The following is a 15,507-nucleotide window of genomic DNA, read 5'->3' as shown; positions in this document are numbered from 1 at the left end:
TCAAACTACAAATCAGATCCACAGACAGGCATAGATAACGACAAATCCAGGAAGACCTATGAAATTAAATGCTTTGTAACTATGGAGAGGCCTCCCTCAACACAGGGAGTTCCTTCCCTCCCCGATCAAGGTGTCACACAACAAAACCCTGTGCCACCAATGAGCCAAGAACCAGGCCGGTGTACAGAAAAATATATTTATTTATTTAAATGATCAGTTTAATGAAAATCACACTAAAATTACACATGCCACTTTCTCCAAGGCAGAAAACAGCTTCAATTACAAAAACACACTTTTCTGTAGTATGTTCTTTTAAACACACTTTTTCTGCATTTTACTTTTGTCTCACAAACAAGGAGCCCAGGCTAAATAAACTGGTCAAAACTCTTTTCCCATGAACCCATTTGTATGTTGAGTTTCAATAATAATAATATAGCACAATACTGTAACATAATCGTCATAATTTCTTGCTGAGAGTTTAATGTTAAAACACAGGCATAATTTTCGTTTTATGAAAACGAGTTCACTTCAAGGCTTGATATATGGAGTTCCATGCACACTCAAAAATGCTTCACAGTTATTACTTTAACACACTTTTAGTACACAGCTCGCTTTTCTAATCAGAGGCTTTATTCAATTTAACCTTGATAAAACACTGTTTCTGCCCCAACCCCAAAACCAGATAGTCAGTTGCTTACATCCACTTTTGACTGAAATGCCATGGTTAAAAATTGGTGACAGTTATGAATTTCATTTTCCAGACCCCCCTTCACTAAAAGGCCTGTGTTCGGGAAGATGGACAGTTATGGACATGTTTTTCAGACCCCTGCTTCACGTAAGGGCCCTGTTGGGGAAGTAGGTCAGTAAAATGGGGGTGGGTATTCATTTTGTTTTTTTGTGGCCAAGTCTACGTTTGGTTTAAAAACAAGTTTTGGGAATAGTGACAATTGTCACTTTTGTTTTGTGGCAAGGACATCTCAAATACTTTAGGAGACTATAACATTAGACCCGCTAAGAGAGAGGATAAACATTTCATATTCTTCCAAGCTCCCCCCTGCGTCAATCTATTTGAGAGTTAATTAAGTTAATATATGGTCAAATATGCATAGGGTCTACACGATCCTACCCCCACTCAGTAATTGATGGAAACCCACTAATGAAAGGGAATATGTTAATTGAATAGATCCCCATGCTAAAATTGTGTTGGATAATCTGCTTACAGGGCAGGGCAGATAGCTCAAGGGCAACACGTTTGTCTTGGAAGCAAGACAATGCATAGCAACAGAGGTTTGAATCCGGTCTCGTGCTTTGAAACCAATCTCAGGTATTAAGCGTGTTATAAAATAACAATTACATTACTTTTGGAAATCTCTGGGTTTGGCACTCATGGAGACTCAGCAGAGCTTCACTATGGGGGGAAAACAGGATTCCGGCAAGCACTTCAGTCAATGGCAGCCCACAGCAATTCTCCCTCTATGGCTGCAGGGAAATATCACCGCCTCTGTTTTATGGTCTGCTCAACAATGGGGATCTCCAGCCCTCTTCCAATATCTCCACCCAGATGGGTTTCAGCAGATCTTCTTTGGTGATTTGTTTAGGCAGCTGTCCCTTCTTCCATAGTGCAAGACCTTTTTATTCTCGAAGTTCCTCCCATGGAAGATGAACATTATGAGGTGTTAATTATGATCTTGCAACCAGAATTATACATTTACATTTCTCGCCACCCCCCAAGTCCAGCCCCTCTCAAGAGATTGGTTCAGGAGTCTAGAACAGAAATATTGCAACTCCCATTTGAAATTCACATTTTATTTGTCATGTCCAGTTTTACCAAAAAAGTCTAACGTGGCAAAACTTAACATTTTACAAATAACTATGCCAAACTATATATATTACGCTTTAGCTAATAATGGCCGATTTGATAAAATGACAGCAGCGTTCGCAAGCACGTGTGCACTGTAATATTTAGCAACAAAGATTTATACAGATGCACACCTAAAAGTTTGGTATATGCAACTAATCTTATATATGTAGAGAGGTGCATGGGAGTGTGTACCGACCCTGACACTAGGTCGTAATTAAATTGAACAAAAGGAAATGGTGTCCACAGTCTGTGGAACACTTGCGTCCCATGCACACTGAGGATTATTTTCAAAAGACAAACAAAATTCATAAAAATCTACATATCTCATTTGGAAAAAGACAGATTTCAGACATAATGGAGCATCCACATATGCAATACATAAGCCAAAAAGAAGGCACTTATAGAGATTACTCTTTCCGTTTTTACTAGAAACTTATAAAATATGTTGTATTCATGCTAATCCACAATATTGAATTCATATTATACAATACACTGATTGGTTGTCCATAAGGTAGGGATAATTCAAATGTAAAACAAATTCATCAAAGTAAACACTATCAGGGAATTTCCACTATGAGGGAATGTGTTTCTCAAAACATAAAACACAAAATGAAAGGTGGACTGTTTGTGTAAAAGCTCAACACGTTTCTGAATCTGATATCCCTTCTTCAGGACCTGGATTTCGTGACAGTCCAATTGTTATTTTCTTAATGTGAACACTCTGTTAAATGCAAACAAACAATGGAAATTATGTCAATTGGCTAGAAAGCTCATACCGTGATTACTTCAAATTGCAAATTTCCTAAATTGTCATCTTCATACCTGTCGTGAGTGCCGGCTGGAGATCACTGGGGATTTCACTAAAGGATCATTCTTAAACAACCTATTGAGTTACGCCAGACATTGCCCTAAGTGTAGGGAACCTTGTCTATAGAAGTTCTGACTTCAAGACTCTCTCTTGGTAATATTTTTCCCCATAGGATATGTCAACTTGTGGATCTAATTAGCCATGGTCACACATGACTAGTTGTGCACCCTCACTATTGTTCTTCTAGAGGCACTTGCTTGATATGTGGATGAGTGTACCACCACGGATCGTGCAAATGGACTGGCCTGACAAGCCATTTTTCAGTTAGGTTGCACTTAACATGACTGACACTATCCCATCCCGCCTTCCTGAAAGCACTCTAAAGTGTGGACTGTGTCTTTTATCCCATTTCTTTCTTTCTTGCTATTCTTTTTTCATTGTTTTTCATTCCACTAATCCTTTCTCCACGCATTACAGTGTAATATTAAAACCATGAAGACTGCAGTGTGTGTGCGGCGGATAGCTAATGTATGCCTCCCTGGGCAAAATAGAAATCAGGAACACAGACAGGCACAGATAATGATAAAAGGAGTCCCAGGTGAGGCTATTTAAACTATAGAATTGCAACAATTAACTAGATCCCACTGGCCAAGACATTTGGCCACTGTCCACATTTCCACAATTAGGCTAAAGGATCAGGCTAAGGCATATATGCCCATCACTAGTGAATAACCAAAACACACCAGTCATGGCAGTGGGTGTACACATTAGCTTGAAAGCATGCAATGTTTTCCATGTTTTACTAGTGTCTTTGTTTTATAGAGCAGCATCATTTCATAAATAACGTTTCAACCTAAAAAAAATATTTTAAGGGTGGCGAAACAAGCATACACCTTTCACTGTCATGAATAAAACCATTGTGCCTCTAATGTGAGACTAGAATTGAACATTCCAGTTAACAAGCATACATGCCACAACCTCACCCAATAGCCATCCCAGGAAGTTCACTTGTAATTCAAAACCACTGAGCAGTGCATAATGGGTATGCAAATGACATACAGGCATACATTTGTCTCCATGTGAGAACAGTGCCTTTGACTTATAGGGCAGCACTTTTTTAAACATAGCTTCATCAATCCAAGACAGCCAGATCTCATGGATGTAGACATCCACATATGTGTTTCACCCTCAATGATGGTCCCAAATAAATATCACCATCTCAAGCACTTTTTCTATCATCTCTCTTTGCTGCCTTCTAGACATCAGCACTCTCAATATATTCTCCACTGATGATTTAAAGTATTACATCTATATTCATATCTTTTTGACCAATTGCCTTGAAGAATGCATATGATGACAGACATGGTAAAACCAAATTGGACATCAGCAAATTCTGCAGTTAACATTTGAACACAGACCTTTGAGTAGAATGTTATTTAACAGAATACATTTGGGAAACAGCCACTCTATTAATGTACCTTTTGAAAACTTTAAATGTAATAAATGTGAACTTTATTTTAGGACAATATGGAACAGTGCCACCAGCCATATTGTGCAGTGAGCTATGTTGTCTTTGCAAAAACCACTGGGTTGATTTTCAAAGGGTTTATCAATAGGGTGTTCACATTCAAAAATGCTTTTGCAAATCAGGCCCAATGTCTAGTCTGAAAAATCAAATGTGCATGCATTTGATTACTGATACTGTGCTAACAATATACTTTAAAATTATAAGTGGCAAAGATACAATGGTCCTCATCCTGAGTTGGATGGTATCCCACTGGAAATTTCGGGGGGATGTCACCAAAATGGAATTAGCATTACTGCTGCTGGGATATTACGGTCAGCGGGAATGGCGGTAACTCCCCATTCCATAGTACTCCACGGAGGGGAGTGCTGCATTTACCGGCACCAGTAGTACCCGTGCCAGTAATTGCAGCATTTTCTTGCTGGTGGGGGCCATGGATCTACCTGCAGGCCTGACCTGCTGGTGGATCAGGCCAGGCCTGGAGGTAGATACATGGCCACCACAAGCAAATGTGTGTATCCCCAGTCTGGTAAAAATGCTGGGCCCGGAATTACCGGCAATTATTCTGTTTTTTTCCTGACAAGTAATGATCCCCAATGGGTCTGATTTACAAAGCATATTTCGATGGGATTGCAGCATTGTACCACGCTTTTGCAAATCTAGCCCAATATCTTTGAGATTGTTTAGCAGGAGAAGTAGGTCATCTGTCAAAACCGCCTGGAAGGTTTATGAGCATTGAGCCTTCCACTGCAAACAGCTAGCCAGGGAATCAAGGGATTAGGCTGATGACATTTTCATCAATCGATACACACACCTTGGGAGACGGGAAAGGTGAAGTATAAAACTGCATGCGCAGAACAGCTCGGCAAGCATCACTGAAGAGCTGGTACATCGGCAACGGCACACAGGGCAGGCAAAAATAATGCATTCAATATTTACAATCTCAAGACTAAATATAACTCACAGTGCAGCTGATTTAACAGGAGAATATAGTTCAGAAAATACCTTCTTTAACAGCAAATATTAAAGGATTATAACAGTTTCTCATTAACAATAAACATATATTTCCAATACTTCACTGGAATTAATTTTCAAGTATCGTAAATTAGGAACTGGCACATTTTGCAATTCAGGCCAGGGACATGATTAATCAAAAATTGCATTCGTACAAGTGCAATTTGCATAAAGTCAAAAAGTGCACAACTACACATTCCGCTGTAGTCCTCGGATTATAGCAAACATTGGACATTTGGGACCAATAGCGTTTTAGAGCAGAACTGCTTCTGCTCAGCGTGTCATGTTTGCTGGGAAGACTACAGGGAGAGTGTGAGAGACGCACATGCGACAGCCGTGTTCACTGGTTTATGAAGAGACTCTACTTTAATTGTGTGGAAAATTATTCAGAAGCTTTTGGGGAAGGATTGTTGCCTAATTTCGAAATACATCTGCACACACAAATGACGTTTATCTTCCCACAACCTAAGGAATTCAATAGTGAACACTCTGCTAAATGTACAACACAACACAGCACAAGTGCATGTGTGCTATAGCTGCATAATTTAGTGTGCAGCTCGGCAGTACGTGACTGGGATGCACCAACGCGTGCATTAAAAACCTTCCTCCAGTGAACTGAATTTGATTCACTGTAAGTGAGCAAATGATGTTCCCACATACACTCGTTACCCAATAGCTTAAATCCCAGCCATGCATTTGCATAAACAGACATACACCGGCTCCTCTGTAACTTTGTAGAAACACTGCCTATGATACAGAATCCCATTATTATCTTGGTTGATGTGATTGGTTGAAAATCAACCGTACTTAGCACTATACATATGGTTGGCAAATGCATATGTTGTGAAGAGACAGAGTTTGTGGTTGTTTGCGTGAATAATGTGCACGAAAGCTGGCTCTTGGGTGCTGCTACAGAAAACAATACTTCAACTCAAAAGGTCAAAGTTTCTGCTTTTCAGCCCACGGCTGTCAGAGAAGCCTAGGTTTCAATGCAATGTACTCCAAGGGCATATAAGAATCTGGTTACCTAGCAATCCATTCTGGAGTAAGGCATAAACCATTCACTTTCAGTCATGATGCTATGCTGTGGTAAGAGTTTGTCAAACTGCACCAGTCACCAGCGTAGTGATCCAACAGCGCCCAGGCTTGCCGAGGAGGGTGCCTTGTGCTGCTGACAAGGGTATCCATACCTTGGTCTGTGAGAGAATAGAAAAGGGCATCAGAGCAAGGAAACAGTAAATGGGGCGATAGGTTAAATATACACGCGATTTGTACAGCTAAGAAAGAGAATACGCAGTAGGTTGGAGTTTGTGATAGTGAGCAAGCCTGTAGAATCGTTGTAGAATGTATATAGGGTTGTCCAACTCCCGGCCTCGAGGGCCGAAAACATGTCAGATTTTCAGGTTACTCCTCATTAATATTCATGAGATAAATTTGCATACATTGATTCTAGATGTATGCATATTTAGTCTCATGAATAATAATGCATGATATCCTAAAAACATGTCAGGATTCCAGCTCTTGAGGACTGGGGTTGGACAACCCTGAGGTACATACATGTATGTGCATGGCAGTAGAAGGGCTGCATGTTATCAAGGTGGTACGCATTGTACCTCTTACTTCAATCTATACATTGCATAAAACCTTCCACCAAAGTTCTTCCCACTTCAGAAAACTCTAAATACAACCACACTAACACCATTCTAACCACATTCACTCTATCACAATCTTTCAAACTCCATCCTACTTCACCACATATAGCATTGCACATGTGTGACTATCAACCATGGGGAAATATTCTACCGAGATGTTCAGAGTTTATCGAGATGTTCAGAGTTATATCTGAGAAACTACAAGATTGAAGCTTGCGTCGTCTATCATATGACTGCACCACAAGGTGGAATATTGCCCCTTGTTTATAAACATCCATTAATTTAGGGTCCTTTCTGCTAATAGAGCCATCACTTCCTATTTCTGTGCATCCTTCGCTGTTGAGACAGCATGCAGCGTTAAGGGGGACCAGACTGGCAAGGAAGTAAGGTAAGTGTGTGGTGTGTGTGTGACATCACTGCAGAGACATTGACTTACATATTTAACTGTGGTGATGTCAAATGTAAATATAGGGGTGCAATGTCCTTAATGCAAACAAAAGTATTGTGTCAGTGATCACTATTAACAAAAGCTTCTGTCCATTGTATTGAATTAGGCCTTGTTTCTGCATCACGCTACAGATACAATGGACTGTCAAATATGTGGCAGATTGAAGTAGACACACTAATATTAACCATTGAATCAAGAAGTAGGCCTCTCAACAGGCAGCCATTTCAGTTTAGCGTCACTGCCATTTTGAATTAAGGCTTGTTTCTACTGTATCCCAGAGAACCGTTGAGCTACCAAATATGTGGAGGGATGGCCAGGCAGCTCAAATATTAGCTATTATTCTAAGTTTGGCCTCTGGTATGCTTACTCATGGTATCCTTCTGAGGGAGTTGAGCACACTATGAAATTGTGGGGTTTGGCGGCTTAGGCAGACACAAATGCAATAGCAACACTGGCAGACTTTAACTTGGAAGGGCTGAAGGTGCAGGGAGTGACATGGGATGCAAAGTTATCTGGTCTCACAGAGAAGCATGGTCTTGCATTTAGTTTATTGCTGGGGATGGCAGACGTTGCTCTTCTTTCTGACCCTGCATCATTAAGGCACATGCTGGGGGATGCTCATCAAAATGTAACATGTTTTTGTACTAAACAATGGGAGTGGGGAAATGCACTAACCAATGAGAATAGGGAAATGTACTAACCTGTTACAATAGGACAATTTATACTGTCATAAGTTTTAGTAAATCCGGAGACAATAGGATGTTTAGAATGTAGTTACAAATGATGTTTTGATCATGTGCAAATGTATTCTAATCTTGTTGCTTTTGTCTTTAAATACTACTGACTTATGTGGCCATGGTAATTTCTCAGCTTTTTGGTTGCACGCGACTGACTGACCTCTCACAGATATTAATTCTCTGTAATAAACTTGTTTTTTCACAACCCAAGATCCTCATTTTTTTTCCTTTACATCACTAAGTGTCTCCCTTTTCATCTGTTGACCCAATGTCATCTCCAGTGCCCCACAGGGATACCGGGGTCCTGGTGACATGCTCCAGGCCACAGCGCCCACCTTCAAGAGAGCCTGTTTCTGTGTGCACCAACGGAGAGGTGGGCAGGCGCTGTGTTTCCCTAAAGTCCTGCCTGGATTCTGGATGGAGGGCATCAGGCTGGGCTGTGCAGGCTGTCACAAGTACGCAGTGGCAGAAGGTCCCTGAGAACGCCTAATAAGTATAGAGCACAGTTGGATGAGGTACAGTGCTTTTTCCCTGTCTCTCCCTGTCTCTCCTCTTTCCTGGAAGTTTTGTTATTGTATATATGTTGAAAGAAATAGGGGACGCTCCTCTTTATGGGGAAAGGCAACGTTGTGTATAAAGTGAATCTCCTATTATAAAAGGGAAGGATGTTCCTAGGGTCTGAAGAGCAAGGGAATTCTAGGAGGTTTTAGTACCCTTGTCTCGAGTTAAAGGGACAGAGGACGGATCTACATCATTGTGTATATAAGTGTATTTTATTGTCAAGGGGCCTCATTACGACCCAGGCGGTAAGTTACCGCCTGGGCCGTGACTTTACCACCATGGCGTAAACCACGTTTACGCCATGGTGGTTGGCGGACTTACCGCCCCATTCCGACCTTGGCGGGGCGGTAAGTCCCCAATCCCCATTTACCCTTCCCCATTCCCATTTTTGCCCCATAGGGCATAATGGGAGTGGGGAAGGCGTTAATTACGCCACCGTAAATTACGGTGGCGTAATTAACTCCATGGTCCCTTAGCGCCATGGATTTTAACACCTGCTAAAAGCAGGTGTTAAGTCCGCCATGGCGCTAAGGGACCTCGTACTCAGGCGGTAAGGGTCGGCGCTGTTTACGCCGCCGTAAAACCCTTACCGCCTGAATCGTAATGAGGCCCAAGATGTGTTATTAACTGTGAACTGTTAGGATGTTTATGATGCTGAATGGTATGTGCAGTATTTCCATTGTGTAGCTACTAACACATAGTATTGGGGGTATCAAGGGGAGTGACTTTGGTTTCAAACAATATTGGAGTGAATAGATTGGGTTAGATTTGTTAGGCTACAAGCCACAGACATACTGTTAGCAGCAGGAGTACTAACATTGTAAGTGTCAGAAAAGAATGCAAAATTTATAGCTTAATGTGTGAGTAGTGAGAATGGGCACAACAGTTTAAACAAAAATTGTTATCAGATGTTATCAATCATGAACAGTATTTGGGGTCAAACAAAACCTGCAATGCACTGTTCCAGGGAAATAACTATCAAAGCAGACTGGTATATCTAATTCTAGTTCTGCACCTGTGAAACGTTTTAAATAAGGCAGATGGAATGGCAATAAAAGACTATTAACAAAACAATTGCATTTGACAATATTTCTTATGTTCTTATGGAGATATAGTGCATTAATAAGCACATGTTTTAATGCAATCAAGAATGCAGTAGCGATTGCTACAAAGGGAGTCACCAATTCTGATCAATCAGATTCACCAGTCTGCTTGGAAAGAATACATATAGAGCCATATGAAAGGGACAGTGTTGGTTGAAAAGTGTTTTAAAGGTGCAAGGAGAAGACAGGAGGGGAAAAGGGATTTTGAGTTGTCTGAGCTTTTGCATGAGTGAGTTAAAAACGTTTGGGTTTTGAGGAGACTTGCTCTGCTGCCTCCAATTGAATCGAGTGAGAAACCTTGAGACTAACTTGTTAATTTTGCTGCTCCCGAATATGAAGTATTTCGTTTTCTTGCTATTCCTTGTTGAAACTGGGAGGTTGCAAAAAGGCTGGGGCCTTGGGCTGCTGGTGAATGCCACAATCGCTATCTTTTGGAAGCCTCCTTGAGAGTGAGGGTTTTGCTGCATGGCTGGGGATTTTGGTGAGGATCGTGTTCTTGGACGCTGATCTGTGTAGCTGGAAGTTGGAGCTGCCGAGATAATTCTCAGAAGACTGCGGCGTGAGAGCAGCAGCACAACCTTCTGAAAGGCAGAGAGTCCAGAAATAATTTCAGGGGGATATAAATAGGTTGACAATCAATTAGGACTCCCTTTTTGCAGTGTAATTGGCAGCGTAATTGGCAAAGAATGATAAGAACATACAAAGCCATTTTAATGAAATTAGACATGTACTTAGCCAATTGCAAAAGGCTGGGGCAAATATATCATTGCAGAAGGCACAGTGGGGTAGAAAAAGGGTATACCTCTTAGGACATCACAGATGAGGGATTGAACCCACAGAAGAAAAAGGTAGAGGCCATTCAAAAGTTGAAAGATCCCAGAAATGTGAAAGGTTTGAAAAGCTTGTTAGGAATGACAATTTATAATAGGGAGTTGACTGAGGATTATGTAGAAATCGCACAGCCATTAATAGACTACTGAGGTAGGGTCTGCTCTGGAAATGGGGGCAGGAACAGCATGAGGTGGTAGCTAAGTTAAAATAGTTTTTGGTCAGGTCTCCATGTTTGGCCTATTCAAAGAAGAATCAGACTTGTGCATGTCAGCGGTCTTGTACCAAAAGTGTAAATAACAAGACCATTGCATATGCCAGCAAAGCTTTATCACAAGTAAAGACTGTGATGCTGGAAATGCATCGGAGGGACAGGGCCTCCATATCCTTGTCTTTTACTGCTTTTTATCAATTGTTCTGTCGTGTTTTCCATGCAGGAGTTCATGCAGGACTCCTAGTGGTGCAACTCTCTCTTTTGGTTTGGTGTACAGACCCATGGGATAACCTTATGGTGCCCATGGGTGGGGGTAAAACCCTGTGCCCCTAGTGTATGTTTTTGGGCACCTGTGTGTGGCCCGCAGAGCAGGGTATGCGCTGGTGACAGCTCCATGCTGAATTTGACAGGTGCTCTGAGTATCATCCATTTTGGGATACCCAGGCCTGTCATTGGAATCAGTTGATTCCTGATAGGAAACAAGATGGCCCCTGTGGCCTCTTGCTTTCTACTGCCTGTTACCTTGTTTTCCCAAAGTCCTGGGAAGCCCTGACTCTGTCCCTTCGCCCTGACTGGCAGTTGGGTGGAAGTTCCATGTATGGTGTTGTGAAGTCCAGGCCAGACTGGCTGGAGCCTTCCCAGTGACTGTATGTTGTGGGTACACCCTGTGGGTGGTACCTGGGTGAATGAAGTGTGTGACAAATACTCATTCTGTGTTGTGGATGTCTAGTATCTGGTGTTTGACACAATGACTGAGACAACCCTGCCCGAAACTTGTATAAATGCAGTGTGTAGTGCTGAATGATTGGGTACTTGTCCCAATACACATTCCTTGTTGTGAGTGTCTGAGAGAGAGGAGAATGGCCTGAATGCACTATGCACTTGATTGGATGCCTGCCTGCATGAATGCCCTTCTGACCGATTAGTTGACTGAGTGTGAACCAGCAGAATGAATGGGAGATCAACTAGTATATCTGAGGGCCTCTCACTGCTAGAATTCATGTTCAGAATCTGAAGTCCAAACTACGAAGACTAACTGGAGTGAAAGTTTGACTTTGAAGCCCTGCTGGAAGAGAAGAATTTCTGTTGCCTTTCTTCATCAATCTGAAAGCTGATGTGTGTCCAAGGACTAACCCAGAGAGGACCTGGTAAGGTGCCCTCTTCCTGAGCTACGAGGGACCATTGTGCACTAGCTGATCTTTGCCAAAGCTCCCTGGTAGACAGACCTACGACAGGCTGCCGACCGGAGATGGGGACTGCCGCGGAATCCCAAAGAGGAGCGCCCGGACTTTGTCTACCACTGTCGATGACCGCCGTCGCCGACCGGAGCCGTCGTGCTCCCGTTGCCTACGAACATTCGATTCACAGAAGCGCTCATCTGCACCGCCGCCCGCCTTATCCCTCCGGAGAAGGCCAGGCCGTCAACGTGCCGAGGAGCATCCGCCGGTGGGTTTCCCGTCACCCAAAGACCACAGAGACACTGATGACTCGACGCCCTTGCTGGGCCACAGTTGTTCAAACTCTTTGCAGTCCTGAACTATCGACACCGAGGTGCCCCGCATGCCTCTTCCTTGCAGGATGCGAACGCTTCCCCATCGATGAGCACCGCTAGAAAAGAAGCTGTCACTTCACCGTCGTAGTTCACCCTGTTCTCCTTCAGACGTCCGACAACCCGTGACTCCTGCCCTAAAGGGCGAGCACTCAAGAAGGGCCGTCGATTCCCCGACGAGGAAAGCTCCAACGCCAGGTACTTTGGGGTTGCAGAACTATTGGAAATTCTCTTGTGAACAATATATGGACTGGGCTTGTGATATATCGTTATTCTACAGGTTGCCCAGGTGGGGGGATCTCCACACAGAACTGTGCCTAGGTATCGGGGTGTAAGTGGTTACAACCCAGAACTCCACCAAAGTCAATGCCTGGCGTTTGATGCCCAGCTGGAACCCTTAATTATATATTTTTATGTCTACATTTCCGTTATTTCTGAATGATGTACCCTTATATCACGCCCCTCTCTTTGAATCCCCCCCGGTCTCACTGAACTAAGAAGTAGGTTGTTTTCCAAAGTTAAACGATTTATTTTATGAATTGAACAATATATATATCACACTTTATAAATTTGAACAATATCTAGATATCACACTATTAATATTTATACAATGATCAGCGTTGGGTGATATCACAACAATCAACAATCTCTTTAATCAATAGGAATATGGATGAGAAGAATAATGTAGCATAGAATAAACTTTATGTGGGTTAAATGAAATGCAATGATAAGAAATTAAAGCAGCCAGAAATAATACTTTTGTGTGTTCAATCAAATGCAATCAAAAGCAATGTAATCACTCTTTCCCCCTGGCACTACTCAATCCCCCCTAATATGCAATATAGAGATGGAAGGAGAGAAAACAGGTTTCAGGAACAATCCCAATTCCCCCCCAGCAAGCAGAGAGAAACAGAAATGATTTTAAAACAGGTCAAATGCTTTTGAATGTGGCTTTTAATGAATGGGAAAAATACTGAAAAATGACTTTAATTCTCTAAATGCGATTCAAAACTAGTGGGAGCCGCTTTGTATAGGTTCAGGTAGACACTAGCAATGATGGTTGGATAACTAGCAGATAGAAAACTGAATTCAGAGGTTGAATGCAAGAAATATCTGTTTTACCTGGGATGAAATTTAGCCAAATGCAGAATCGCAGCAAACTTTTCTGCGCGCGTTAAGCGGTTCAGAAGTTATGAAGGTTTTAGTGGAGGTCGATTTTTCTCCAAAGGAGTCAAGATTTCAAAGGAAAGATGCGCTTTTGAAGATTACAAACAAGGATTGGCTTTACACTTCGAGGCTATGAAGATGCGAGATACCAGAGGCGCCTCTGTCTGATCTTTGCCCGCTGCAGCACTTGCCTTTCTTCAGCAAATATATATTAGAGCAAAGATGATTTATCACTACAATTATCACAGGATTACATGGATGGGAGAAGGATTCAGGACAGACAAAAGAGATACTACAATGCAGTTCTGGATATGATAGAATGGGTTGGATAGGATTACTTAAGGCTAAGAGATTGGCTATGGACAATTCTATGCTACATACTCACAACTATGGTTTTGGAATAGGCCTGGACTGGAATCTGCTTGCCAGCGGACAGGATTCAGGTGCTTGGTTCTGCACTCAGCAAGGCACTCTGGTCTCTGCACGGCCTCTTGGACTGGTTCTGATGGGTTGGTTCTGGGTTACAGCTCTGCTCTACTGGTCTGGATCGATGGGTTCTAGCGAGAGTTCTTGTCAAGAAGCAGAACAACAGCACAGCCCGGCTGTTCAATATGATGTGCCCCTTGGAAGTTTGGGGTTAAAATCAGGTTGCAAGATTTTAAAGGCCAGCTGAGAAGGGTTCAGCTTTGGATTCAGCTTTCAGAGTTCTGGAGTCTGGATCTGGGTTCTCCTGCAGAGCGCTTCGCCAGTAAATCAGTTGATGGGTGCATGTCTGTCTGTAGGTCCTCAACAGTCCCTATTTAAGTATTTTCCCAAGGGGGTGGATAGGCTGATTATACTAAGCCCACACTTTAGGATACTGATTTGTCAAAGTATTCCCTCTCTCCTGATTTGAGAAGGAAACCAGAGAGTCATGATGTGTCATGATGATGCTGTGTTTATGGTCCAGGGAAATACCTCCCCTTTGTTTCTACACAGAAAATATATTTTTCATATAAAGCATATTTATAATATCACCAACTTGCTAATAATACATATTCACATTCCCAATTTAATAAAGCATGTATCTGTCCAAGTCCCATCTTCTTAAGAGTTTTGGTTCACAATTGACAGTTTTTCGCGCTTTTGGTTGGTTACCCAGTGTCAGATATGTACAAATTTTTCCACATACATGCGCATAACATCTGGGCATAATCCTGTAAATTGTCATATTCCTAGCATTATCACAATTGCTACAATATCAACTTTTCTCAAAAGTATATTTTCTTCTGTTCCAGATACACATTTCAGTCTAGCCCCGCCTCCAAGGTTTGGCTGAGCTAAGAGAAACCTGAGCCTCTTCCTGCTAGCAGCTGGTTTCTGTTGAAGCCCAAATTTGCATTTCCTTTCAGTCAAGGGTGTCTTTTGTCTCCTGTCAGAGCAACAGGCCAAAGTCCTCCTCCCACTCCTTTCACAACTCCCTGCCAGTTCCTCAGCAGAGAACAAGGGGGAAGATTCCTTTGTTTGGGAGCAGCTGTGGAATGTATTTGAAGCCCAGTGTGGCTGACTTTAACTCACTTTTAAAACACTGTTTAAAATAGTCTTTTTCTTAAATACAATTTACATTTTTAACAAATATAGCCACAAATCTCTTAATTCCAGCTTTTTAAAATATAGAGATTGAATTGTATCAACCTATATTGCTTTTGATGGGAAGTCTCTCCTTTTCCATACTTTGATTTTAATGTAAAATATTTAAATGACAGTATAAGTAAATGCCAGCTTCTGACACAGGCGAGGGGCAGTATTGCGCCCATTTCTGACATATTTTTCTCATGCAAGCACCTTTGAATGTGGATTTTCTTATGATGAAATGTGCTTCTGCTGACATTGTGCTTAGGTGGATTCTTTAAATAAAGTGATGTTTAACACCCAACAAGGATGTTGGATCTTTTCTGCTGTTTGAGAATCATTATTTTGCAAATTTAACAGCCAAGGAAAAACTGATTTTTAAATCAGTTCTGGGTTTCCCTTGCAATGCAGCACTGCTTTTTCAAGTAG

At 42.0% G+C, this 15,507-nt stretch overlaps 1 long non-coding RNA gene across 1 annotated transcript in view; it reads right to left on the bottom strand.

Moving 5' to 3' along the window:
* Nucleotides 1-274: 274 nt before the first annotated feature.
* Nucleotides 275-15,507, bottom strand: part of LOC138528744 (uncharacterized) — a 106,769-nt gene continuing 91,536 nt past the window's right edge. Inside the window, exons 2-3 of the long non-coding RNA XR_011284220.1 lie at nucleotides 6,236-6,404; nucleotides 275-2,582 (exon numbers count right to left, since the gene is read on the bottom strand). This is a non-coding gene — a long non-coding RNA (uncharacterized lncRNA). The remainder of the gene's footprint in view (nucleotides 2,583-6,235; nucleotides 6,405-15,507) is intronic.

This window comes from Ambystoma mexicanum, chromosome 7q (assembly GCF_040938575.1).
Source record: "Ambystoma mexicanum isolate Mex_15411 chromosome 7q, UKY_AmexF1_1, whole genome shotgun sequence".
In the NCBI taxonomy this organism is placed as follows: Eukaryota; Metazoa; Chordata; class Amphibia; order Caudata; family Ambystomatidae; genus Ambystoma; species Ambystoma mexicanum.
This window is presented reverse-complemented; position numbering and strand designations above follow the sequence as displayed.